The following is a 22,748-nucleotide window of genomic DNA, read 5'->3' on the forward strand; positions in this document are numbered from 1 at the left end:
TACCTCATTCAGTCCGAGCCTCCCTCTTACTGCCTGGTAAAGTGCATTCCCAGGGGGCAGGCAAGGAGCCCTCTCCACCACCCTCCCCTCTCCTGATCTCAAGCCACGCGTGTGCTAAGGAAAGAACCGTGGTCCTCTCTGCAGTGATTGAGAAGGTGGGCATCTACATGAGTCTAATACTTGATGGGAGAGCTGTGGGGCTCTCAGCTGCCGGTGACTGCGTCCCTTTTTTCCTCCCCAAATTCTCTGGCTCCTCTCCTCTTGCCCCAACATTGGTTGAAGTTTCTTAGGATGAAGCAGGTAGATAGTGATTCTCAAAGCTGCTGCACGTTAGAATCACCTGAGAAGTTTTAATAAGCTCCCCTTTGGTCCCAGCCAAAGATTCTGATTCAGTGGTTCTTGAGTGGACCTGAGCACCAGTATTTTTAGTAAGTTTCTCGGATGCATCGACTTTGCAGCTGAATTGAAACCACCAGTGTAGTAGCCTTGGTGTTTCGGCCAGCCCTTCAAATCTTTGCCTCAGTTTCTTCTATCAAATGGGGATAATCATAGTACTGGTCTCATAGGATTATTGTCAGGATTGAAGGGTTAAATGAGATAAAGGGCCTAGAAAATTGCCCAGCACGTAAGTACTTGGCCAGTGTTAGCCAAAATAATTATCACTGCTATAATTATGCTAGGCAGTGCTTGTGCAAAGTCCCTGGGATTCAAAGGTGAGTAAACCAAGTCCCTTCCCCCAAGCTCATAATCCTCTGGAGAAAACAAACATGCCACTGCTACCCTCAGTACAAAGTGGTCAGCCCCATAGTGAAGGCAGGTACAACGTGCTGTGACCCTAACCCTAACCCTGGGTGAGCAGGCTAGGCAACAGTTAACTCTGCAATGGAGAAGGAAGCGGCTTTCCAGAAGCAAGCCCAACCGTTGAGCAGGGTCCAGAGGGACAAAGTTGCCAGATAGAAGCAGGATAGACAGAGGACATTCCAGGGAAAGGAACAATCTGTGCAAAGCCATCTTGATGGGAAAGAGCATCAGATGACAGACAACTGGCTGGTAGTTTGGTACCATATGTTGTCAGGGAAAGCGATAGTCGGTGGAGAGGCTGGAAACAGTGACCAGTGCCAACCGTTCAAGGACCTGTCTCCCTGCCCAGAGGCAATTTGGATTTTATCCTCTAGGCATGGAAAGCCACTTAGGTTTTTAAGAAATGGAGATGTGTCCTCAAAATTGCATTTTAGAAAGAGATATAGCAATGAGGAGAGAGAAAAAGAGGAAATAGGTGGGGGCGGGGAGTGTGGCTCAGTTAAGACCCTCTTGCTGATGTTGAAAGGATGGTGAGAGATGATGACAGCTTGAACTAAAGGAGACGCAGGGGGTGGGACCTGAGGGGCAGCCTCACGAGGAGGAGGCAAGGAGGTGATTGAAGTGTGAGGGACAAATGGTTTGGGGATGACCGCCTGGGGCTGTTCAGAGTTTGGTGTGCTGCCTGTAATGGAGGCGGGACTTATGGGAGGACAAGTGGGTTTGGAGGAGAAGAGGATGAACTAGTGTGGAGCGTGTTGCCCGTGAGAGCCTTCCAGGTATGCAGGTGGAGGATGTTTAGCTGTTCATTAGGCAGCTGGGGAGGAAGAGAGAGATTGTCGTGCCTGTAGGCGTTTCCAGTCTTCCCCGCCAATCTCCCCATATTCTGAACCTCCGTGAAAGCATGATCCTCCAGCCAGCTTCACAAGCTAGAAATCAGTCGTCTTCATCAGAGTGATCTTCTGAGGCTCCCTCTCCTTGAACCGCCTTCCCAACACCAGTCTACACCAGCAGCGTCCAACAACAGATTCTCCTTGTCAGGGAGGCACTGGTAACTACGAGTCCTGTCCTCTGGGTTTGAGTTCCCGGACGGTCTCGCAGCTGTGTGCATTGCTCCCCAGTGTAAATACACCTTGGTATCTCGTACACTGGGCTTGTCACAAAGCGTCATCCCAGATACTGGAAGAATTTGATTCATGGTCCCTGTTGCAGAATGCACTGCAATACAACATGGACTTTACCCTGTTAAGAAAAATGTCCCTAAGTCCCAGTTGTGGTCATGTGCACTAACTGCTGCCACATAGCCCTGAGCCGCCCCCCTTCCCAGAGCCTTACATAATGAGGACTGCTACCATGTTTCCCCGAAAATAAGACCTAACCAGAAAAGAAGCCCTAGCATGATTTCTCAGGATGACATCCCTTGAACATAAGCCCTAATGCGTCTTTTGGAGCAAAAATGAATATAAGACCGGTCTTATTTTCGGGGAAACATGGTAGATAAAATACAGGATGATGGTTCTGTCTGAATTTTAGGTAAACAGTGAATCATTTCTTAGTATGAGTGTGTCCCAAATATTGCATGGGAAAAACTGATACCATAAATGATTCTTTGTGTATCTGTAATACAAATTTCACTCAGCATCTTGGATTTTTATTTGCTAAATCTGGGTACCCTAAACCTTTTCTACCTTGGACATTTCTTGTAATGCATAGAATCTCTTCTAATAACAAAATAAAATGTCCCCTTTAGCCTTTAGCACAGGGAGACCAGCTGAACTTGATTCTTGAGTGTCCTGGCTCTGGTTCTCTCTTGTTCCACATGCAATAAACTCAGCGTTGTTTTTTGTTTTGTTTTATTTTTTAATCGCTAGTGATCTTTGATTTATCCTATGAACACATATACCTTAAAAAAATAGACACCCAACCACATATGAAGATATAGCCAAAAAAATGTATGATTGGTTTTATAGAATTCAAACAGGAAGACAAGCCGAAAGAAATATGTGCTGTTTCTCTATCTCCTTTAAACAGAATTAGTGAGTACCTGTGATTTGCTTAGGATTCTGGGACTCTGGGTTGTGTAGTCTTTTGTTATTTATTTTAACCTTTCTCACCTAAGAAACCTGAGCTGAGGGCAAGGAAGAGAGGTGACTTGGGTCAGTGTCTGCAATGCTTATATTGGTCTTCCTGATTCGTGAGCTCTTAGAGACTTATTGATGGCGTCTGGAAGTAGCTCTGGGAGCTGGGTGTGCTGCTCAGATGTGTCTCATCCTGCACCAAAAGGTCTCGAGAGAGAGGGAGATCGCACAGTCTGGTACAGCATCCTGTTCGAGATAGGAGGAGGTTCTTCCTGTTCCTGATTTAGCATAAATCCACTTCCTCTTGCACACTCTCCATCTGAAATGAGGAAGGGCGCTTATCCTCCCTGGGAATGAACTACAGTTTGTGATTCTACCTTCTTTCTGCACCTAGGGGTCACTTGTCCCTTCTGGTTAGGCCAGTGGGGTCAGGAAGTTGAGAAGATGTTTTGAGCTGTGTTGTTAAAAAAAAAACAACACACGAATTGGGCCTACCCTACCTAGATAGAAGCTGGCCAATATTGCTGAAAATTGGGGTTAAATTACAAAGATCATACTCCATGAGTATTAATCCTGTGGATACATATTAAAACTAGTAAATGTCTCATACAACATTGTGAAAGAAATATATTTACAATAAAAAATTGTAAAGATCATAACTTTGACACTAACCAGCCATATCTGGCATCCATCCTGCAAACTCCTTACTGCTCAGCTGTGACTACACAGAAATTTTATTGAACAGACTCACAAAGATGCCTCAACAATTTTGCCTACTGCTTACCCCACTGCATCAATGCAAGGCCAGTCTTAAAAATTCCTGTGTCATTTCTGAGGGAAGAGAATAATGTGCTCTTGCTTTGTCAGGCATAAAGAAACCAGTGTCTCCTGGTAAACAGGGCAATCTGTCTGCTTGTTTGTGAGTACCAGTGGGAGCCAGGGCACCACAAACTCTGATCTGCCCTCCTACACAGCACAACATATTTATATCTGCTTCCGCTGAGCTGAGCGTGAGCTGCTGTCAAACGCTAATGACTTCGCATATTTTTTTTTTTAGTAAATAATTCAATCAATACCCTGTGATGCACACATGACATTCACTATTGCATATCTCTTTTGGGAATGTGTAACTTTTGCAAAACCAGACATTAGAGAAATCCATAAAGGCTACAAGGTCAAAAAGCCACCGAGTGTCAGCCCTGAGGACAGGTGCAGGGGCAAGACCGCCTGCATTTAGCATCCTGATGTGGCACCCCTCACTAGCTGTGTGATCTCTGATGATCTCTTTGCGCCTCAGTTTCCTCACCTGGGAGATGTATAGAGCAGTGTGGGTGAAACGGATGAATACAGAGCAGCTGCAGTTGGTTCCTGGCACGTGGTTATCCTTCGTGCCTATCATGTGTGCCATCATAAGTGTGTCCAAGTGGTCTGTGATGCTACGGTCATTTGGTCTGTGCTGGGGTCCTATGAAGCAGGTAGAAATACGCGAGTTTATGGAAGACATTCATAGTAGATGTTAATTGTTCAGATAAGGCAAGAAGAATTTGTTTTGGCCAACTTCATGAGAGGCAGCACGGTATGTCAGTCAATAATAATTTTTGTAATTAACTGCTCTCACATGCCTGTGACGTGCTTGACACTGTGCTAATGAAGCACTGTACCAAAATCACTTTGTCCTCCTGTAGGTAGGGTTGTTATCCCTGTTTAGCAGATGAGGAAATTGAGACGTAAAGAGGTTAAATATATGTGTGTCAACTTGCATAGTATAACACAGGGCAAAAAAAGTTGCATATGTATATTGTGAGATCTTTTATAGAAATGTGTCCGAGAGCCATCCATGTGTATACATGTATAACGAAGAAGAAAGTAAAGGTATAGGTGTGCATGGGAATGATAAACAGCAAGTCAGGGAGTGGGAAAGGAGAAAGGAGAAGGGGTGGAAAGGGAGGATAGAGGGTTTTCAACTGTATTTGTAATACTTTCAAACAAGTGTCGATACAGCAAATCGTTAAAATCTGAATGTCAGGCAGTGGCTTCACAAGTGATTATTATATTCTCTGCACCTTCTGGCATGCTTTAAATATTTCATCGTTTTAGAAAGAGTCTGTATCTTAGTCATTTGGAGAAGGCCTGCACAGGACTGGCACACAGCAGACAATCAACAAATGGGGTTGTTCTTGTTAGTCGGCTTTTCCCCCCTATAAACACTGATATGAAGTAAAACTGTTGATTTCATTGCTGGAATTAACATTCTAAAGTGAAGATGCAGCAGGTTAGGAGCTCGTAGAAGAAACCCCAAAAGGAACCCGGAACACCTTTGCCAATATTCTTGACAGCAGTCATATAACCAACAAGATAAACCAGTGTGACAAAAATAAACATGTACAAGAGTACTAAAAAATAAAAATAAAAATGTTCTTTGTCGAAAATAGCACTTAGCTTGGCCTCCCTGTGAATCTTCTTTAGGCTTTTTGGCCTTCACTTTTTAAACCTGTGAGTTCAAAAAGGGATGAAGGGAATACTGGATTTTAGAGTAATACCAGAACCAGGGAAAAATAATTTTCTAGGTCAATTAAAAAAGTAAAAGCTTCCCATTGCATGCCCTTGGGTAAGTTTTATAATTTTTGACTTATTGCAGAAACAGTGTCAAGTTTATTGATACACTAGACTGCTATGGCAATGGAGGTGTTGTTTTTCTTATTGAATTCTCTTACTACTGAGAAAGTGAGCCTCCACATGCTAGCTGCAGTTGGAGTTGCCTCAGGCTCCCCAAATAGCACAAAGATATTGAATATTTTCCTATCAGGATTAGCAATTTCCCCTGTCTGTTACCGTTACTAGAAAAATCAGCAATGCTGATTTTATTTGCATCTACTTTCAGAGTTACTTATAACTTTGGTGGTGAACAAAAATTAAACATTTAAATTTTTCATTGATGGTCCCAGTGGAAAGTTGCTGTAGGCTCCGCAAACAAGGGAGCCACTTATCTCCTGACAATACTGAGCTATTGCAAAGGGATGACACTTGTACATGCATTTAAAAAAGAAAAACAAAGACACTGCACAATAAGGGATGGTGGAATTCAGGGTGATTTTTTACTTTCTTCTGTGGTCTCTTCTGTAGTTTCCAGATTTTCTGCAGCTAATACAGTTGACACAAATAGAAAAAAAAATGTTATTTCCAAAACACAGAAAGAGAGAAAAGTCTGTGGTTTATGTCAGGAAATAGATTAATCTCCTTAACTCTGACCCTTTGCTGACTACAATTCAAGAAAGTCACTTAACTACTTATTGCTAGTCGTCTCGTTAATAAGACAGCGAGGTGGAGATGATAAGCTTGTTTGGCTTGCTTTGGAGAGGAATGAAATTCTGCATTTCTAAAAAGGTCCCAGGCGTTTCTGATATTGCTTCAACTGGGGTCGCTTTGAGAATCATGGTTTAAGAATATATATAAAGGTATATACATGCACACAAGTATTGCAGACTGTTTGGTGTCTAGAAGCTTCCTGGTAACCTTCAGAGTGAAATTGTATTGAAGTTGGCTGAGGAAAGTAATGGGAATGGGAAAGAAGTCAACGGTGACAGACTAGATCAGGGGTATCCAAACGTTTTTCAACGTTTTTCACCAAGGGCCATATGTGGTAAAATACACAAATAGCCGGGCCACTCACTCAAGGTGAAGTACGTATTGCCTCACCTGGTTTATTTTAGTAAACTAAATATATTTTTGGAATTTGCTGTGGGCCAATTAAAAATGGATTGTGGGCCATAGTTGGCCCGCAGGCCGCAGTTTGGACACCCCTGGACTAGATGTTTGGGAATTTTGAGAGTGATGTAACATTTAAATGGGAAGTGGGGTCAAATGGATATTTGAACAAGAGGTGACACTTATGGTTGGAGCCCATGAGTTATTTAGTCAACATACCCACAGTGTTGTTCAGTGTTTTAAATTAGTGGCCAACATTTAAACGTTATCAGAGTTCAGATGGAAATCCAGATTTCTGCCTGCTTTTGCAAATCAGATGTGGCATCTCGGGGTCTGCTGTCCCTTGTGACAGCAGTCAGCTGGAGCCAAGTGATAGCTGTTCCCTTTACCTGAGGCATATGCAGTTAAATAATTTACCTAGCAAGTCATTTAGAACTTTTTTATATTATACAAACAAGAACAGATTATGGAATGCAAAATCTGTGTGAACTATAACACAAATTTCAAAGAAATTGTGCTTTGCAGCAATTGCTTTGGGCTTCGTGCCTCTGCCCAGCTCCCACCCACACCCACCCTGTCTTCTGGGACAATGGCAAAGTCTGAGAAAACACTTCCTTCTTCCAAGTTAAATTTACACTAGTATAGTAAGTAATCATTGTGTTTCAAATGTTGAAAATCAGTATTGCCTGTATTTCAAATAGTGTTTCCCTGAAAAGCAGCTGATTAAAATTCTGTATAATTTATTAAGTGAATTACAATTTAATGTCTGATCAGCATCCATAAACAGAAGTGATCAACTGATAGACCCTATGAAACCTCAGCGTAATTATCCAACTTGGCTCTGACTGCTTTCTTAGCCCAATACTGATTTTAACTTTTTAATTTTTACATGTTGTTGTTGTGTGAGTGATGTGAAACACAATTTCTCAGTTTTCCAAAATGATAAGTTTTTCTCAGACTTATGAAAAAAATCAGAGACATCTAAATCCTTTAAGTCTTTCAGTGAAACACAGAAGAGTTCTCTGGTTTTAATTGGAAATTCCCGTGGCCGTTGGGATTTCCATCTGTTGATAAAGGGTCTCAGTAGTCCCTTCCTCCCAATGCAACAAGATTGTTCCATGAAGCTGTCATCCATTCCAAAGGTAGTGAGTGCTACGCACTCATCATTGGAAATATATCATGGCCCATAGAAACCATCTGACTCAATGTCCTCTGAGGAGACATTACTGAAGACAGTTATGTATGTCAAAGGGGGTGCGGGAGGTAAGTTTGTTGATTCCTTTCACTGGTCACTTCTTAATTTGTCTTGTTTTTAAAAGGAGAAATGTTCTAACGCTAGTTAGAGTGCCTTTATGAAAGGAGGACCAGGCTACAAATTGGAAGACCAGGGTCTAATCCCTCTTTGACCACTTGTCATGCACTTGAACTAAGGAAAAGTGCCCTCCCTATACTTAAAAAAAAAAAAAAAAAAAAAAAAATTAGAGAGTGGGTCTGAGGATGGGAGCACAGAGAGTAGTAGTAATACCAGCTCTGTTTCACAAGACTAATGTGAGAATTCCCTGAAAATGCTCTTTGAGGAGGGATCATGTTATATACCAATATCACATAGTATTAAATAAAATGCCAATGAGGGCTCTGTTTAGGGTATGTCTCAGAAAATTATTCTTTACACAGAAAAGAATAAAGATTTCTTTACACAGAAATATTGATTGGACACAGATGGCTACCAATGGTCTATCAAAATTAGAAAAATAGAAAAAATTTTAAAACGTTTCTAATTTAGGATAATATCTATGTTGATTTAAATAGGCTCTGAGATAATTTCTATATTATTGAGGGTTTTATTTCCTGTTTTCACACCTTCTGAAAAGATGTGCAACTAAAGAACAGTTACTAATATGAAGTAGATGAGCTGCCAGTTTTTTGTCTTTTATTCTTAATCTAGTCCAGTTGAAGTCATTAATGTTTCCTGTATTTTTTCCCTTAGGATAATACCTGTCCATCTTTCCACAGCACATACTGACTAAAGTCCCGATAAGTTGCTCTCTGTTTTTGGCAATACCCATTCATGTGATATACAACTTCTTTCTCATCTGCTTTTAAATTAAGCACCTACCTATAGCTTTCATATGCTTATAACATCAACACTTTAATGGCAGTTGCTTCTGAGATGGAATTTGGCTCTTTTGCTCTGAATTTCGATATTGCCGTATCAATTTCATTCACAATGGAAGGCTCTAAGAGAAATAAAGTGAACATGTGAGAGACATGTGGCTTGTAGCTCAGATACACTTCCTTAAAAAGTATCCTGTTACACATTGTGCTAATCACAGTATTTAGGCAAAACTTAATTATTTTAATTTTCAACATTCATTTTTTAAAAAATAACAGTTGTGATAGCTGAATATTCACATAGTTGAAATTGTTGTTGTTCTGCTTACTTGGGGTGAGAGTAGGATGGAGAAGAGGTGGTTGACATTTTTACACAAATGTATGCCAATAAGAGAAAATAATCAGTACTTCTGTGTCAGGCACAGCGTCAGCAAAGACAGAGTGTAACTCTTAAGATTTGTGTGAGTCAGGATCCAGTCAGGAGGCAGAAATCTTACCTGTCATTTGAGCAGAGCGAGCTTAACATTAAGAATGGTTAACCAGGTAGACAGTTGTTAATTACCTAAAGTGTAAGAGACTTGTAAGGTACCAGGCAGGTAGAATTGCAGGAAGTAGCTGCCACTTCTAGGGCTGGGGACACAGAGAAGAGGCTAGAATTATTAAAACTTAGAAATCTGGAAGAGGGGGATTCTGAGCTCATGTACACGTCTTTGAGCAGAGAGCTGTGAGCCTTGTTCTGCAAGAGAGGCCATGCTGGGTTCAGCTGCTGCAAAGGGAAAGGACTGCCACCTCTGGGGTGAAACTCAACGGATCAGGAAACAGACAGGAAATGCACAGGAAGTAAAAAGGAAGGACAGGTCCCTCTTCCTCCTTTCTCCTACAGGCTTCCAGTCTTTTCTCTCTAGCACCATTTTTTGGCAGAACCACAGGATCAGCTGGCAAATCAGAAACCTAGTTTGCCAAACAAACAGAAACAAACTTATAGACACAGAAAACAAATTGATGGTCACCAGATGGGAAGAGGTTTTAGGGGATGGGTGAAAAAGGTGAAAATAATTAAGCACAAATTACCAGTTATAAAAATAATCATAGGGATGTAAAGTACAGTATAAGGAATATAGTCAATAATGTTATAATAACTCTGTATGGTATGAGATAGGTACTAGACTTACTGGGTGATCATTTAATAAGGTAGATAAATGTCTAATCGCTATGTTGTACACCTGAAACTAGTATAATATTGTATGTCAACTGTAACTGAAAAATAAATAATTAAAAAAAGAAACCTACTTTTCAGAGCCCCATCCTCAGCTTAGGAAAGCCACAATATAGAAGGGTGGGGTTGGAGTTAAGAGGCGATACCTAATCACTGGCACAGAAGTTTTCAGACAAGGTTAGCTGATGTCAGCAGTAGAAACTGAACCTTACACAGAGTGAGGCAGCACTCTCCATGCCAGGGAACAAATACAAAAAGTACATCATCTTAATTACTGTCCTCAAATGACATTCAACTTTAACAGTGTTTATTTACCTTCAGATAAATCCAATAAAACTGTGATTCAGTCAGAAAGGGCAATAAACGATAATGAGGCTGTCATAGGCCTCTGTGAATAGTTCTTTTTCTAGGGGCCCCAATGTACCCATCACCCAACTATAACAATCATAACCATTTGTCTGTTCATCTTCTATTTATCCCCCTACACCCGTCGCTATTCCTCCAGCGTCACATGGAACTATATAATTTAATTCCTAAACAATTCAGAATGTTTAATTACAGCTCCATGAATTGAACTGTCAGTAAATTGAACACGCTCATGTAAACGTCACCCAGATCAGGAAAAAGAATATTACAAACATCCAGAGCCCCATTATAGTTTTCTCCCAGGTCTCTCTCCACCCTTCCCCAATGGAGTGTCCACTGTTTTCAGCTTGGTACATATCAATTCAGGGAGTATGTGCGTTTTTGAGTTTGGCTTCTTTTGCTCAACATTGTTGGTGAGATTTATCCATGTTGTTGCAGGTATGTATAGTTCATTTATTTTCATTGCTCTGTAGTAATTCATAGTAGAAATATACCACAATTCATTCATTCATTCTACCATTGACATATAACTGAGTTGTTTTGACTTTTGGTGATTACAAATAATGTTGCCATTTACACATACATTATTTTGGTATATTACTCTTGTATGAATTTTTATTGGATATATATCATGAAACAGAACTATTGGGTCTTAGAATTTGCATGTATCGAATTTTAATACTACAGCCTAATAGTTTTTCAAAGTGGTTAGACAAATTTACTTTCCACTAGTTCCAGTTGCTCCATATCCTTGGAATTCAACACTTGGAATTATTTGTATTTTTTATTTTAAACATTCTGATAGGTGTGTCATAGTATCTCATTGTCATTTTAAGTTTCATATCCTTGATGAGCACATTTGTCCAATGCTTACCTGGCTATTTGGATATATTTTATAAAGGGTTTGTTCAAATCTTTTGCATATTTTTATTGGGTTGTCTGCCTTTTTGCTTACTGATTTGTAGTTCTTCATATTCTGGATATGAGTCCTTTATTGGACATGCACATTGCAGGTATCTTCTTCCCTTGTAGCTTGCCTTCTCAGTCTCTTAATGGTGTCTTTCATAATAAAAGTCCTTAATTTTAATGTAGTTCAATTTGTCAGAATTTTTCTTTATAGTTAGTGGTTATTGTGTCTGGTTTAGGAAACTTTTACCTACCCCAGTGTGATAAGATATTCTCCAGTGTTATATTATAGAAGGCTTTTTTTCTTAACCCTTCACATTTAGATCTATAATCCACCTATAATTAAGCTTTGTTTATGATATGACATGGATCAAAATTCTTATTATTTCCCATATAGATATATAATTGACCTAGCACCATTTATTGAAAAGATTATTACTTCCTCATTGCACTACAGTTTCCCCTTTGTCATAAATCAAATGGTGGTATAAGTGTGAGTCTGTTTATGGTTTTTCTATTTGTATATCCTGTGCGAATACCATGTTATTTTGTTTCTAATAAGGATTGAGACATCTAATGGTGTACATTCTTTAAGTTTGTTCTTCTTCATAACTTTCTTGATTATTCTCAGCCTTTTTATTTTTTATCAATTTCCAAACTACCTGATAGGATTTGGATTAGGATTGCATTGAATCTATAATTTTATTTGAGTAAAAATGGCCTCTTTGCAATATAGAATCTTCTATCCATAAACATTTTGTACCTTAGACTTTTAAAATTTCTCTAAATAATGTAATTTTCTTTGTAGAATCTTTGCATATCTTTCATTGGATTTATTCCTAGACATGATTTTTATAGATTTATGCTATTTTAAATGAATAGTTGAAAAATTTTTATTCTCTTTTTTCTAGTTTACTGAAATATAATTGATTTGCTAAATTCAGTTATTAATTCAAATAGTTTATTTAAAGGTAATTTTTATTTCTTTCTATATATTCAGTCATGATGTCATAAATAATGATAGCTTTATTTCTTCCTTTCTAGTCTTTATACCTTTTAGTTTTACATTATTAAACTGATTAAGACCAATGCCACTGTTAGACCAGCATATCACAAGCACTGAACACAATAAATTCATTTTAAAACCTATTTAAGATCGCTCTCTCCGTTGAGATCTATTACCTTAAACGTTCACTATTACCCTAACACTATGCAGCCCCCAGAAAAACTGTTCTCGATATTTCTTTCATTGTCTTTGAAATAAAGGTGATGGTGTCTAGAGGTCATGGCAATTTGTGAGTTACACTCATGTTGATAATGGGGACAAATATTGCTTTGCAGTGAAAGGAAGCAGAGTGGCAGAGGCATTTAGGTAAAACGCAAACTAACTTGACAAATCTATCCTCCTGGATAGCATGAATACACAGATTCCTTGTATAATGAAGTATCGTTCATTTGCCTTTGTGCTCTTATTTGTAGTTCTGGGGATTAGCAAGTTGTGCCTAAATTAGCAATATTTTTACAATAGTTTTGCATCCCAGCTGAGGAACATTTTACACTAGGAGAGAATTTATATTACTTTTAAATTTGCGTATATTTAAGTCTAGACCTAACATACGTGATGCTTCATACTGATTTCTTTCGTTGACATATATAAGGATAGTGAATGCTAGAATTGAAAATGTTTTACATTTATAACAACATTTAATAAAATTTATTAAATTTTCAAAATTAAATATATGATAGGCTTATTTAAATAATTTTGATTTAAAAATTTCAGATTCACTTATTTGTATCTTGCCTTTAGCTTTAATACATAATTTTGAATATTTTAGAAGAGAAGTTGTCTCTTTGTAAACAAAAACTTTTGCTATTTTACATTTTCTTTATTTTATTTTTATAAAATATATTAAAATTTATGTACCTTGAATGCAATCACATTTTGTTTTTTAATCCTTTAAATCATTACTGTTAGTAGTACCAATTATATGAAAATCTTGACTATAACATGGGAAATTTGCTCAAGTACAGGTACAAAAAATAATTTTATGGAATAAATATATAATAATTGATGGATTATTCATGCCTTTGCTTTATGACTTATTCATATATGGCCAGTAGATCAATGGACCATCTGGACAAATACCATAATAATTAAAAGTTATCATCGATATTTTGCCAATTTTAAGTCATATATAAATATTAGTTTTATACTCTTTTATTTTTTCATTATAAAGGTGTATTTGTCAAGGTAGGGGGATAGAACATATTTTGACAGTTTTTTAACTTGATTTACAATTTTTAAATATTTAGATATGAGAAGTGTGGCCTCCATTTATCTTACATTTGTCCCTGCAAGTGAGCTTGGGAACAGTGCTATATAGAGGAAAAGACAGCAGTTATCTTTGTTTATCACATTCTTCAAATATTCTATTAGTTCAATCATAATTTTTTGGTCTGTTCTATCAATTGTAGAGAGAAATACATTAAAAATATCCCACTATATTTGTAGGTTTGTTTGTTTCTTTATTGAGTTCTGTTAATTTTTGCTTTGTGTGTTTTGAAGCTATGTTATTAAAGAGATTATATATTGAGAATTGTTGTGTATCATGCTGAGATAACCCTTTCATTCTTGTGAAATAGACCTCTTGATTTTTAGTAATTCTTCTGGCTTTAAAGTCTACATTGACTAATTTTATTACAGCTACACCAGCCTTCATTTGGTTAATTTTTGTCTGGAATTTTCTACCTTTTACTTTCAATCTTTTCATGCCCTTATACTCAAAGTGTGTCTCTTATAAACTGCATGTGACTGAGTTTTGTTTGCAATCGTTTGTTTACAATATTTGTCTCTTAATTCAAATATTTAGTCCATTTATATTGGATGTAATTATAGATATATTTGGGTTTAAATCCATCATCTTTTTTATTTTCTGTATGTCTTACTAATTCTATGTTCTCGTTTTATGGGTTTTTTTTTGCTACTTTTCAGATTATTATTATTACATTTTGTTTCCTTCCTCTATTTTATTATTCTTCTATTAAAACTGTAGAGACTGCACCATGCATGCTTAACTTACTGAAGTCCAGTATAAATGAGTACTTTTATCACTTTCTGGACATCATGTAGTAAGAAGCTTCGAATATTTTAATTCTATTTAATCTCCTCCCACATTTTGTGTTATTGTTATCATGTATTAATTCTAAAGACCTCTTTGTGTGGCTCAAACTCTTCGGTCCAGACTGCTCACTTCCTCAGAGAGCCCTGCCTGTGTTGTCTATCCTATTTAAAATTACCTCACACCACCACTTTCTTCTCTATTCCTTATTTTCTTTTGTTTTTCTTCATGGACACACCTGAAATGAGTAGGTTTTCGGGGTTTTTTTGTTTGTTTTTTTCTGTCTCCCTCATTAGAACGTAAGCTTCATAAAAGCAGGGGATGTCCACCTCCTTCACCAGGATTTGGCCCAATAAATATATGTTGACTCACAAATGTAGGTCAGAGTTGCCCATAAGACACCACAGCCACTGACTCGCAGGAGTGAGGGAAGCAGGGGCCCATATGGCACTTGAGAACTGCTGCAAACCCTAAGTCAGAGGATTTTTATATCAAGAAAGTTTGGGAGGGATACTCGGATCACTCCAGAAATAACTAAGTGGGCCGATTTCCTCAATTCATGTTTTTCACTCATTCAACATTTCCTGAACACCTGTTCTAATCTGGTCGCCAAGCGAGGTGCTGAGGATTGTGCTAGATTCCAGGTTGCGTGCGTGGTAAGCAACATTCTCCATAAAATTCTCTCATAGATCATCACCAGAAATAAGATCTGCCTAAAGGTGCATGGGGGTGATGGACTGGATGACTGAAGAGAGTTGTAGCAATAAGGCATGGGGATTGTTCTCCTGCTGAGGCATTCTTGGGCTGAAGGACATCAGAGCTTCAGTTCTGATGCCCTTAGTCAGCATTGTTAAGACAAAATGCAAAAGGGCGTTCACACATAAAGTGCTGATAACTGACTGGTCCAAGAAAATTCCAAAGCCAGAGCCCCTGGATTTATCATTGCTGAGACCCAAGAACCAACGGCTACCAGGCCTAGAAACTTGGACCAGGGTACCATCCAGAGAGCAGCTCAAATGCCCAATGTTTGCTTGGCTCCATATTAGCCTTTTTTCATTTTATTTTTTAAACACCAGTCATATCGTAAGACTTCTCAAATGTCCCATTCTTATGTGACTTCTCAGTCACTAATTTCTTCCCATGTAGCAGCTGGCCCTGAGGTGGTGTAAGGGATACTTCCCTTTGTCTTTTGCCCATTTCTGAAATTCAAAAAGCAAAAAGGTCATAGATTAATTCTTAGGTTTTACTCACAGAATGGCAACTGAGCAAACAAATCAGGATTTTTTTATTTTTTTTTATCATTGGGGCTGTATTATTTTCACATTTTCAGCTCTTGACCTTTTCTCCAGCCTGACAGGCAGATAGCAAGGCAGCTGGGCCTGCAATAAAAAGTGACCCTAGCTCCCAGTCCCTCTGTTTCGTGGTCAGCCTTGAAATACAACAGACCTGGCTTCTGAAAAGCAGTTGGCATTTGCAGGCAGAGTACCTGCAGGGGAAGTACCAGCACAGGTGTGGGGAAGAGGTGGTCTCAGGTTGTGACGGCAGGATTACAGCCTAATAAAGGCTCCTTACGAGACCACCAGCCCTGAAGGAGTTGCATAGATGGACGTGCTCGTCATGCCTTTTAACAGCCGATATTTCTTGTATTTCTGCAAGTGCTGGTCTCAAGGGCCTTCTTGGTTCAAGCCACTAATCAGAGTTTTTCTGAAAGCTATTTGGACTGTGTGGAGATTGATTCCACAACCTCTGCCTCTTCAATGCCAGCCAATTGAGCTACACCCCGTGAAGTATTTGTTTGGGGAATAGACGTAACTGGGCACCCACTGGGCATCAGGCACTGGGCTGAGTCTAACCAGATAGGTATTGGCACCTGCCCTGTTTTGGAAATATCCAAACATTCATCAGGAAGAGATGTGTTGTTTTTTTTTTAAACCCAGCAAGCAGTCCTTTAAGGTTGTGTATTGGACATCCGTAAAAGATGGCAGTAGGTATCTTTTTGGAGCACTGCTCAATGCTTTCCCTCCATGTTCTCAAATCCTCACAATACTGCAAAGTAGATACTGTTCTACCCATTTCACAGTTCAGGAAGATAATGCTCAAGTGGGTAAGGAAACTGACTTACAATGAGCAGGTTGCAAAGCTAGGCTTCCTCCCCAGCTCAATTTGATAGCACTATGTGCCTTTAGAATTTACATCTCAATTTAGTTCCCCTGAGTATTAACTTATGAGTGTTTGAACTGCTCTTCTTTCTCCCCATAAGCAATTGTACTATCGGGGCTTCCATATCTCTAGTCCAGCTGCACCCTAGTCAGAACTCTCTTTATCTTCTTTGTAAGTTATCACTCAAGCAATGTTGAGGTGTAGTCAGTTTTCTTCTCTATAATACTTCAAAGCAAGAAATATAAAATGCTGAGGTAATTCAGTGAAGAGATAAATTTTCAATCATTTCGTTCCTCACGTTGAATATGCACGGTGGCCAGGGATTGTGGTAACTACTTACCTCAAAGCCAAAAGCAGTTTCATTTGAATGGACTGCTGATGACAACCTGCGTCTGTCTTTGATGATTTACTGTCGTTACTATGTTTACTACCATTTTGTTGTTATCAATAATATAATTGTATATATTTTATACGTAAATGTAATTGCAATAAATGACTATTATAATAAATATGTTAATTATAAATATATAGGCAGTCTTTACTTTTCATGTTTCTGGGGTAGCTGCCATGCAAAGTCAGGACACGGTTCCAGTATGTATATGGTTCCATTAACAGGTTGCTGTGCAAGGTGAGAACTACCTGTAGTCACCATTTACTCAGTGTCAGCTATGCACCTTGTACAGTATTTGATATTTTGCTACAATTACTACCTCAAAAGTATGCACATTCAGGATGTGGCTAGGCATTGCCAAATAACCTCCAAGATAAATTTTCACATTTAACATTTTCTAAAGACTCATTCCACATTGAGTGTGATGAACTATTGTCATAGTTCTCATTGTCTTGCGTATCTCCCTTTGATGACATTTGAGGCTTGAAGGAAGTGGGCGAGATATAACCATGTGTATTAGTCAGCTCCAGCTGCTGTAACAAAATATCACAGACTGGGTGGCTAAAACAACAGAAATTTATTTTCTCACAGTTCCAGAAGCTAGCAGTCCAAGGTCAAGATTTCAGCCATTCAGTTTCTGGTGAGAGCTCTTTCCTGGCTTGCAGGCTACAATCTTCTTGCTGTGTCCTCACATGGCAGAGAGAGAGAGAAAAAGTGAGCTCTTTGGTGTCTCCTCTTATAAGGACACCAGTCCTATGTGATCAGTGCACTGCCTTTTCACTTCGTTTAACCTTATAACTTCCTGATAGGCCCTGTCTCCAAATATAGCAGGTCCTCGAACAACATCATTTTGTTCAATGTCATTCTGTTATAACATTAATGAGATGCCATAGGAACTTAACTCTTGTTTATATCAATTAGCTTAGGGTAAAATTGGTTTCATTATAAATTGCTTTGCTTAAAGTCACAGAACCTATCAATGACGTTAAGTGAGGACTTACTGTCAGTCACATTGGGAGTTAGGGCTTCAACATATGGATTTTTTGAGGACACAAATCATCAATCCATAACAATATGTATATAATGCTCCTAAGAAACACATTTTAACAGATGGAGAAACTGAGGCACAGAGAAAGTAGTCATACTAGCAACTCATGGCAGAGACAGTATTCAAATTGAGACCTGATTCTAAAATCCATACTTTTCCACCAGCTAGACCACTTCCTAAACTTTATTCAGTGGCTCAGTATTGAGACGACATATAAATAAGAACAGCTAAACTTGGTTTATCAATTGCTAGTTTGTTTTGTGCTTGCTTGTTTGAAAAGATGTATCTTAAGACAAAGAAATATCATTTAGTATTTAAACAAATAAATTACAAAGCAAAACGAACTGAAAGGTGTGGCAGTTTTAAGTATGACCAAGTGCTTGTAAAATGAGTATCTTGCCTTTTTACGCTGTTGGAAACGTTTATTACCAACGGTAAAAAATAACCTAATAGCTATAGGATTTAAATATAGAAAGGAGTAAGAATGATGGTTTAAAACATTATTAAATGTGAATTTCAGTGTAGTCATGTGTGCTTAGAAAAGATATGCATCAAATAATACTTTAAATGTGTATAAAACAGTTAATGCAAAAGTAATATGTCCGTATTTCAAGCAATTGAAAATGTATAAAAACCCATATAAATATACATAAATGTATTTTTAAACAAAAATGACTCAAACTAGACAGCACATTATATAACTTGCTTTTTCATTTAATATGTACTTTGGATATATTTTCATGTTGCTACTTATAAATTTACTTCATTCTATGTAACAATCGGCCCAGCATTCCATAGTACACTTGTAACATCATTCATTACACTGTTCCCCTATTGGTGGACATTTAGGTTGTTTTCCACAATCACAAATATGTAACATTGAACATCTTTGTACTTCTGTATACACAGGGACAGATATATCATGTAATTTATCTGTAGGATAAATACAATTACTACCTCAAAAGTATGCACATTCAAGGTGTGGCTAGGCATTGCCAAATAACCTCCAAGATAAATTTTCACATTTCACATTTTCCAAAGACTCATTCCACATTGAGCGTGGTGAAATATTGTCATAGTTCTCATTGTCTTGCGTATCTCCCTTTGATGACATTTGAGGCTTGAAGGAAGTGAGGGAGATAACCATGCCACTATGGAATATGCTGGCAAAAATAGTAGTCCACTAAATTTACCTGTGGACACATGTGAGGTGAACTGACATTCATTGGTAGTTCCTTTCTCCTCGTTTTTCTAGTTCACTCAGCAAACATTTATTGAGTGTCTACTGTGTGGAAGGCAAGGTGGTAGGCACTAAGGTTTTTCCAGAAATGAGTGAGACATATATGGTCAATCCCAGACTCCTGTGCTTGCTTGCTTGCGTTCTTTCTTTCTTCCTTCCTTCCTTCCTTCCTTTCTTCCTTCCTTCCTTCCTTCCTTTCTTTCTTTCTTCTTCTTTAGGCAATTATTTTATTTTTTAAATTTACATACAGTAAAATTCTTTGCTTTTGATGTACTGCTTTGTTTTTAATCCAAACCTCAAATCAAACAAATAAAAGAAAATTTTTGCTACTGAATATGCCCTTTGCTATAGTTTGAATATTTGTGTCCCCCTAGAAGTCATGTCTTGTAGGCTATGCTTAGGTCCCGAGGTGGGGGTCCTCATGAATGGGATTAGTGCTCGCATAAAAGAGACTCCACAGAACTCTTTAGTCCCTTCTGCCATGTGAGGATTTAAGGAGAAATTTGTCACCCAGGAGAAGGCCCTCACCTGACCGTGCTGGCATCCTGACCTCAGACTTCCAGCCTCCAGAACTGTGAGAAATAAATTTCTGTCGTTCAGGGGTGGCCACTTAGCTCATTTGGTTAGAACGTGGTGTTAATAACACCAAGGTTGCCGATTCGATTCCCACATGGGCCACGGTGAGCTGCACCCGCCTTAAAAAAAAAAAAAAAAAAAAAAAAAAGTCTGTTATTTATAAGCCACCCAGTCCATGGTATTCTGTTATAGCAGCCCAAAGGGACTTAGACACCCTTTATCCTGTTTGTGAATAAAATCAGCTAGCTTAGAGTTCTTTGGGCCTCTACACAAAAAATGAGGAGCCTGCCAATATCTGGAGTTTCCTACATGAACAGTCTGTGCAATTAAACTTATGTTTTGATGTAAAATGTTAGTTTCGGTTGTTTTTGTTTTATTTTGTTTTGGTTTTGAGGTAAACAGTATGTTGCCTTTGAAAATTGTGCCTGCGTTTTCTGAGTCTTTCTCCCCCCAGAGTTGAGAACCTTCTATAATCATTATGTACGACACCTTAAGACTTTTTCATTATAACAAAGAAAAATGAATAAAAGCATTTTAATAAAAGAGATAGTCTTCTGAGCTGAAACTACATTATCAACCTGAAACTCTAGAAAATGATACGACTCAGTGTATTAAAAGGACAGCAGTTTAGCCCCCTTAATGCCCTTTACCTGAATTTATGAGGTAGCATTCTTTTCAGTTTGGCTTTTTTTTTTTTTAATCCAGCTGGGAGTGAGTCAAAAAAAGTTTTTTGTCATTAATTTATTAAAAATGCGAGCCATATAAAACAAGTCAAGTGAGACCATCTACCGTTCAGAAAACCTGAAATACCCACAGAGCAATATGATCTGTACACTTTGGACCTGAGCTGGGATTAATGCACTTAGAGAGGGCACAGCATGCAAGCCCAGTGCACTTGACCCCACTCCCACGCCCCACATCTTTACCTGAGGAGCACTTGAATCTGAGTGTTGGCTATTTCACTTGAAAAGGGCTAACAACATTGACTCCCAGGGCTGTTTAGGCTCTGAGGATTAACCTACTTTCTTTTCCATTCCTGAACTTTCAGAAGTGTGCCATAAAGACTGGAAGCAGCCCCTTTCCCCCCTGACAAAGAATTGGGAATGATCTCAGTTTATGGTGTCTGATTTTTAATAGTAAATGTTTGACCATGTTTTCAAATAAAGCTAAAACTAATTTGATCTTTGCTTAGAGGGATATAATATAAATTGAAATAGTGTAGTTTTTCAGATAAAGTCTTCTTTTCAATACTTAGGATAAAAGAAGTTTTAAAAATTATTTCTTCTAAAAAAGGGTTTACAGCAACATTACTTGAAAACCTAACAAAATAGTTGGGGAAAGAGTAAAAGATGTAATAGTCATTCATCTGACAAGTAGGTATAAGTGTCTACTGCATACTAGCTGTTGTTCTAAATGCTTAGGCTACTACACGGACAAAACTGCCCCAAATTCCTGCCCTCTTGGCGCTTGCCTTCTTGTAAGGTACAGAATATGTAAATGATGTCGTGTGTAGGAGGATGCAGAGTGCTATAGAGAAAAATAAATTAAGGAAGAAGGTTGGAGAATGAGAATTATAAAGTCAAATTCTAATGCAGAAAAATGCTGATGATGAGCTAAACATGTGATGCAAGTTATTTAAGGCCATTTTTCAAAATCTGAATTGTATTTGAAGCATTCTTTTTTGTTTCCTGAGGGGATGACAAAAATATCACTGTATAAAGATCCCCCCTGTTCTTTGATTCTATCCATATAAAAATGTATAGTATTTATGCCAACCTAAGCTAGGACTATATGGCATTCAATCTCAGCAGACTTACTTGATACGAAGAACAATTTAGGAGTGGCAAAGCCTGCAGACACAAAATAGCTGTTTTTACTTCCCTTATAAATAAGGTCACACAATCTTTGCTTCTTTGATGGTGAAAGTTTTACCCCAAAGTATTTAGGTAACTGCATGAAATGGGAACAAGTAATAAATCTGGGATTGACTCCACAGAAGCATCTAGCAGGATGATGACCTGCCATGTACGACCAAGCAATAAATGCAGTCTCATCTCTCTGACATGAAATAAAAATACCAAGATGTACCCAGGGCATTCAGTATAACTTTAAAGGTCATCAGAAAAACTCTCTTTGGTTTAAAAGAAAGGCTCTGTAGATCAGGTTGAATTTGCCTTGGGTCAAACAGGTCAATTCTACACGATGCAAAAATCTTCCATAGAACAGTTTGTAAACTGCAGATGAATTGCACTAAGTTAACCATACGTGAATCACTCTATGCTGTAATGATTTTAAGTGAGTCCTCCGCATGGCAACTAGAGGATATTTAGTGCCAAATGGTCATATCTGCCAACAGAATTTGGTAATCAGTGTGAAGAGAGCACAACCACAGTTCACACTCTGTTCAGTTTGGAGAAGGTTGCTGAGGTCTCCATACTCCAATCACTACCTTGTCCTCTGTCTCTCTTCTTGTTTTAAGGGAAGTGCTGTGCTTTCTGATTGCTGTGTGCTACCGTGTTTCCCCAAAAATAAGACCTAGCCAGACAATCATCTCTAATGCGTCTTTTAGAGCAAAAATTAATATAAGACCCGGTCTTATTTTACTATAATATAAGACCAGGTCTAATATAATATAATACCGGGTCTTATCTAACATAATATAATATAAGACCAGGTCTTATATTAATTTTTGCTCCAAAAGATGCATTAGAGCTGATGGTCCAGCTAGGTCTTATTTTTAGGGACACACGGTAGCAGTAACCATGCTGCAATTTTATTTGCTTTCATACCAGAACAAACAAAAGAATAACATGGACTCACACTGATGCATTACAAAGAAAGATTGTCCTACTGTTTATGGAACCAGATTTTTCCTTCTCCTTTTACCTTTTTGGTTGAATAGAAGCTATTCGTGAAGTTATATTCTCTTCCAGGCAATGAGAGTCTTGTTATTGCAGCAAGGAGACTGCCTGTGAAGAGGAAGTCTAATCCTGTGTCATGTTAGTGTGCATTGCCTGTCTGGATTGCATAATG

General features: G+C 38.2%; 1 protein-coding gene across 6 annotated transcripts in view; it reads left to right on the plus strand.

Moving 5' to 3' along the window:
• The window catches only part of SLC24A2 (solute carrier family 24 member 2), a 245,970-nt gene that overhangs the window by 43,726 nt on the left and 179,496 nt on the right, over nt 1-22,748 (plus strand). The window lies entirely within an intron of this gene.

Source organism: Rhinolophus sinicus, linkage group LG04 (assembly GCF_036562045.2).
Source record: "Rhinolophus sinicus isolate RSC01 linkage group LG04, ASM3656204v1, whole genome shotgun sequence".
NCBI lineage: Eukaryota > Metazoa > Chordata > Mammalia > Chiroptera > Rhinolophidae > Rhinolophus > Rhinolophus sinicus.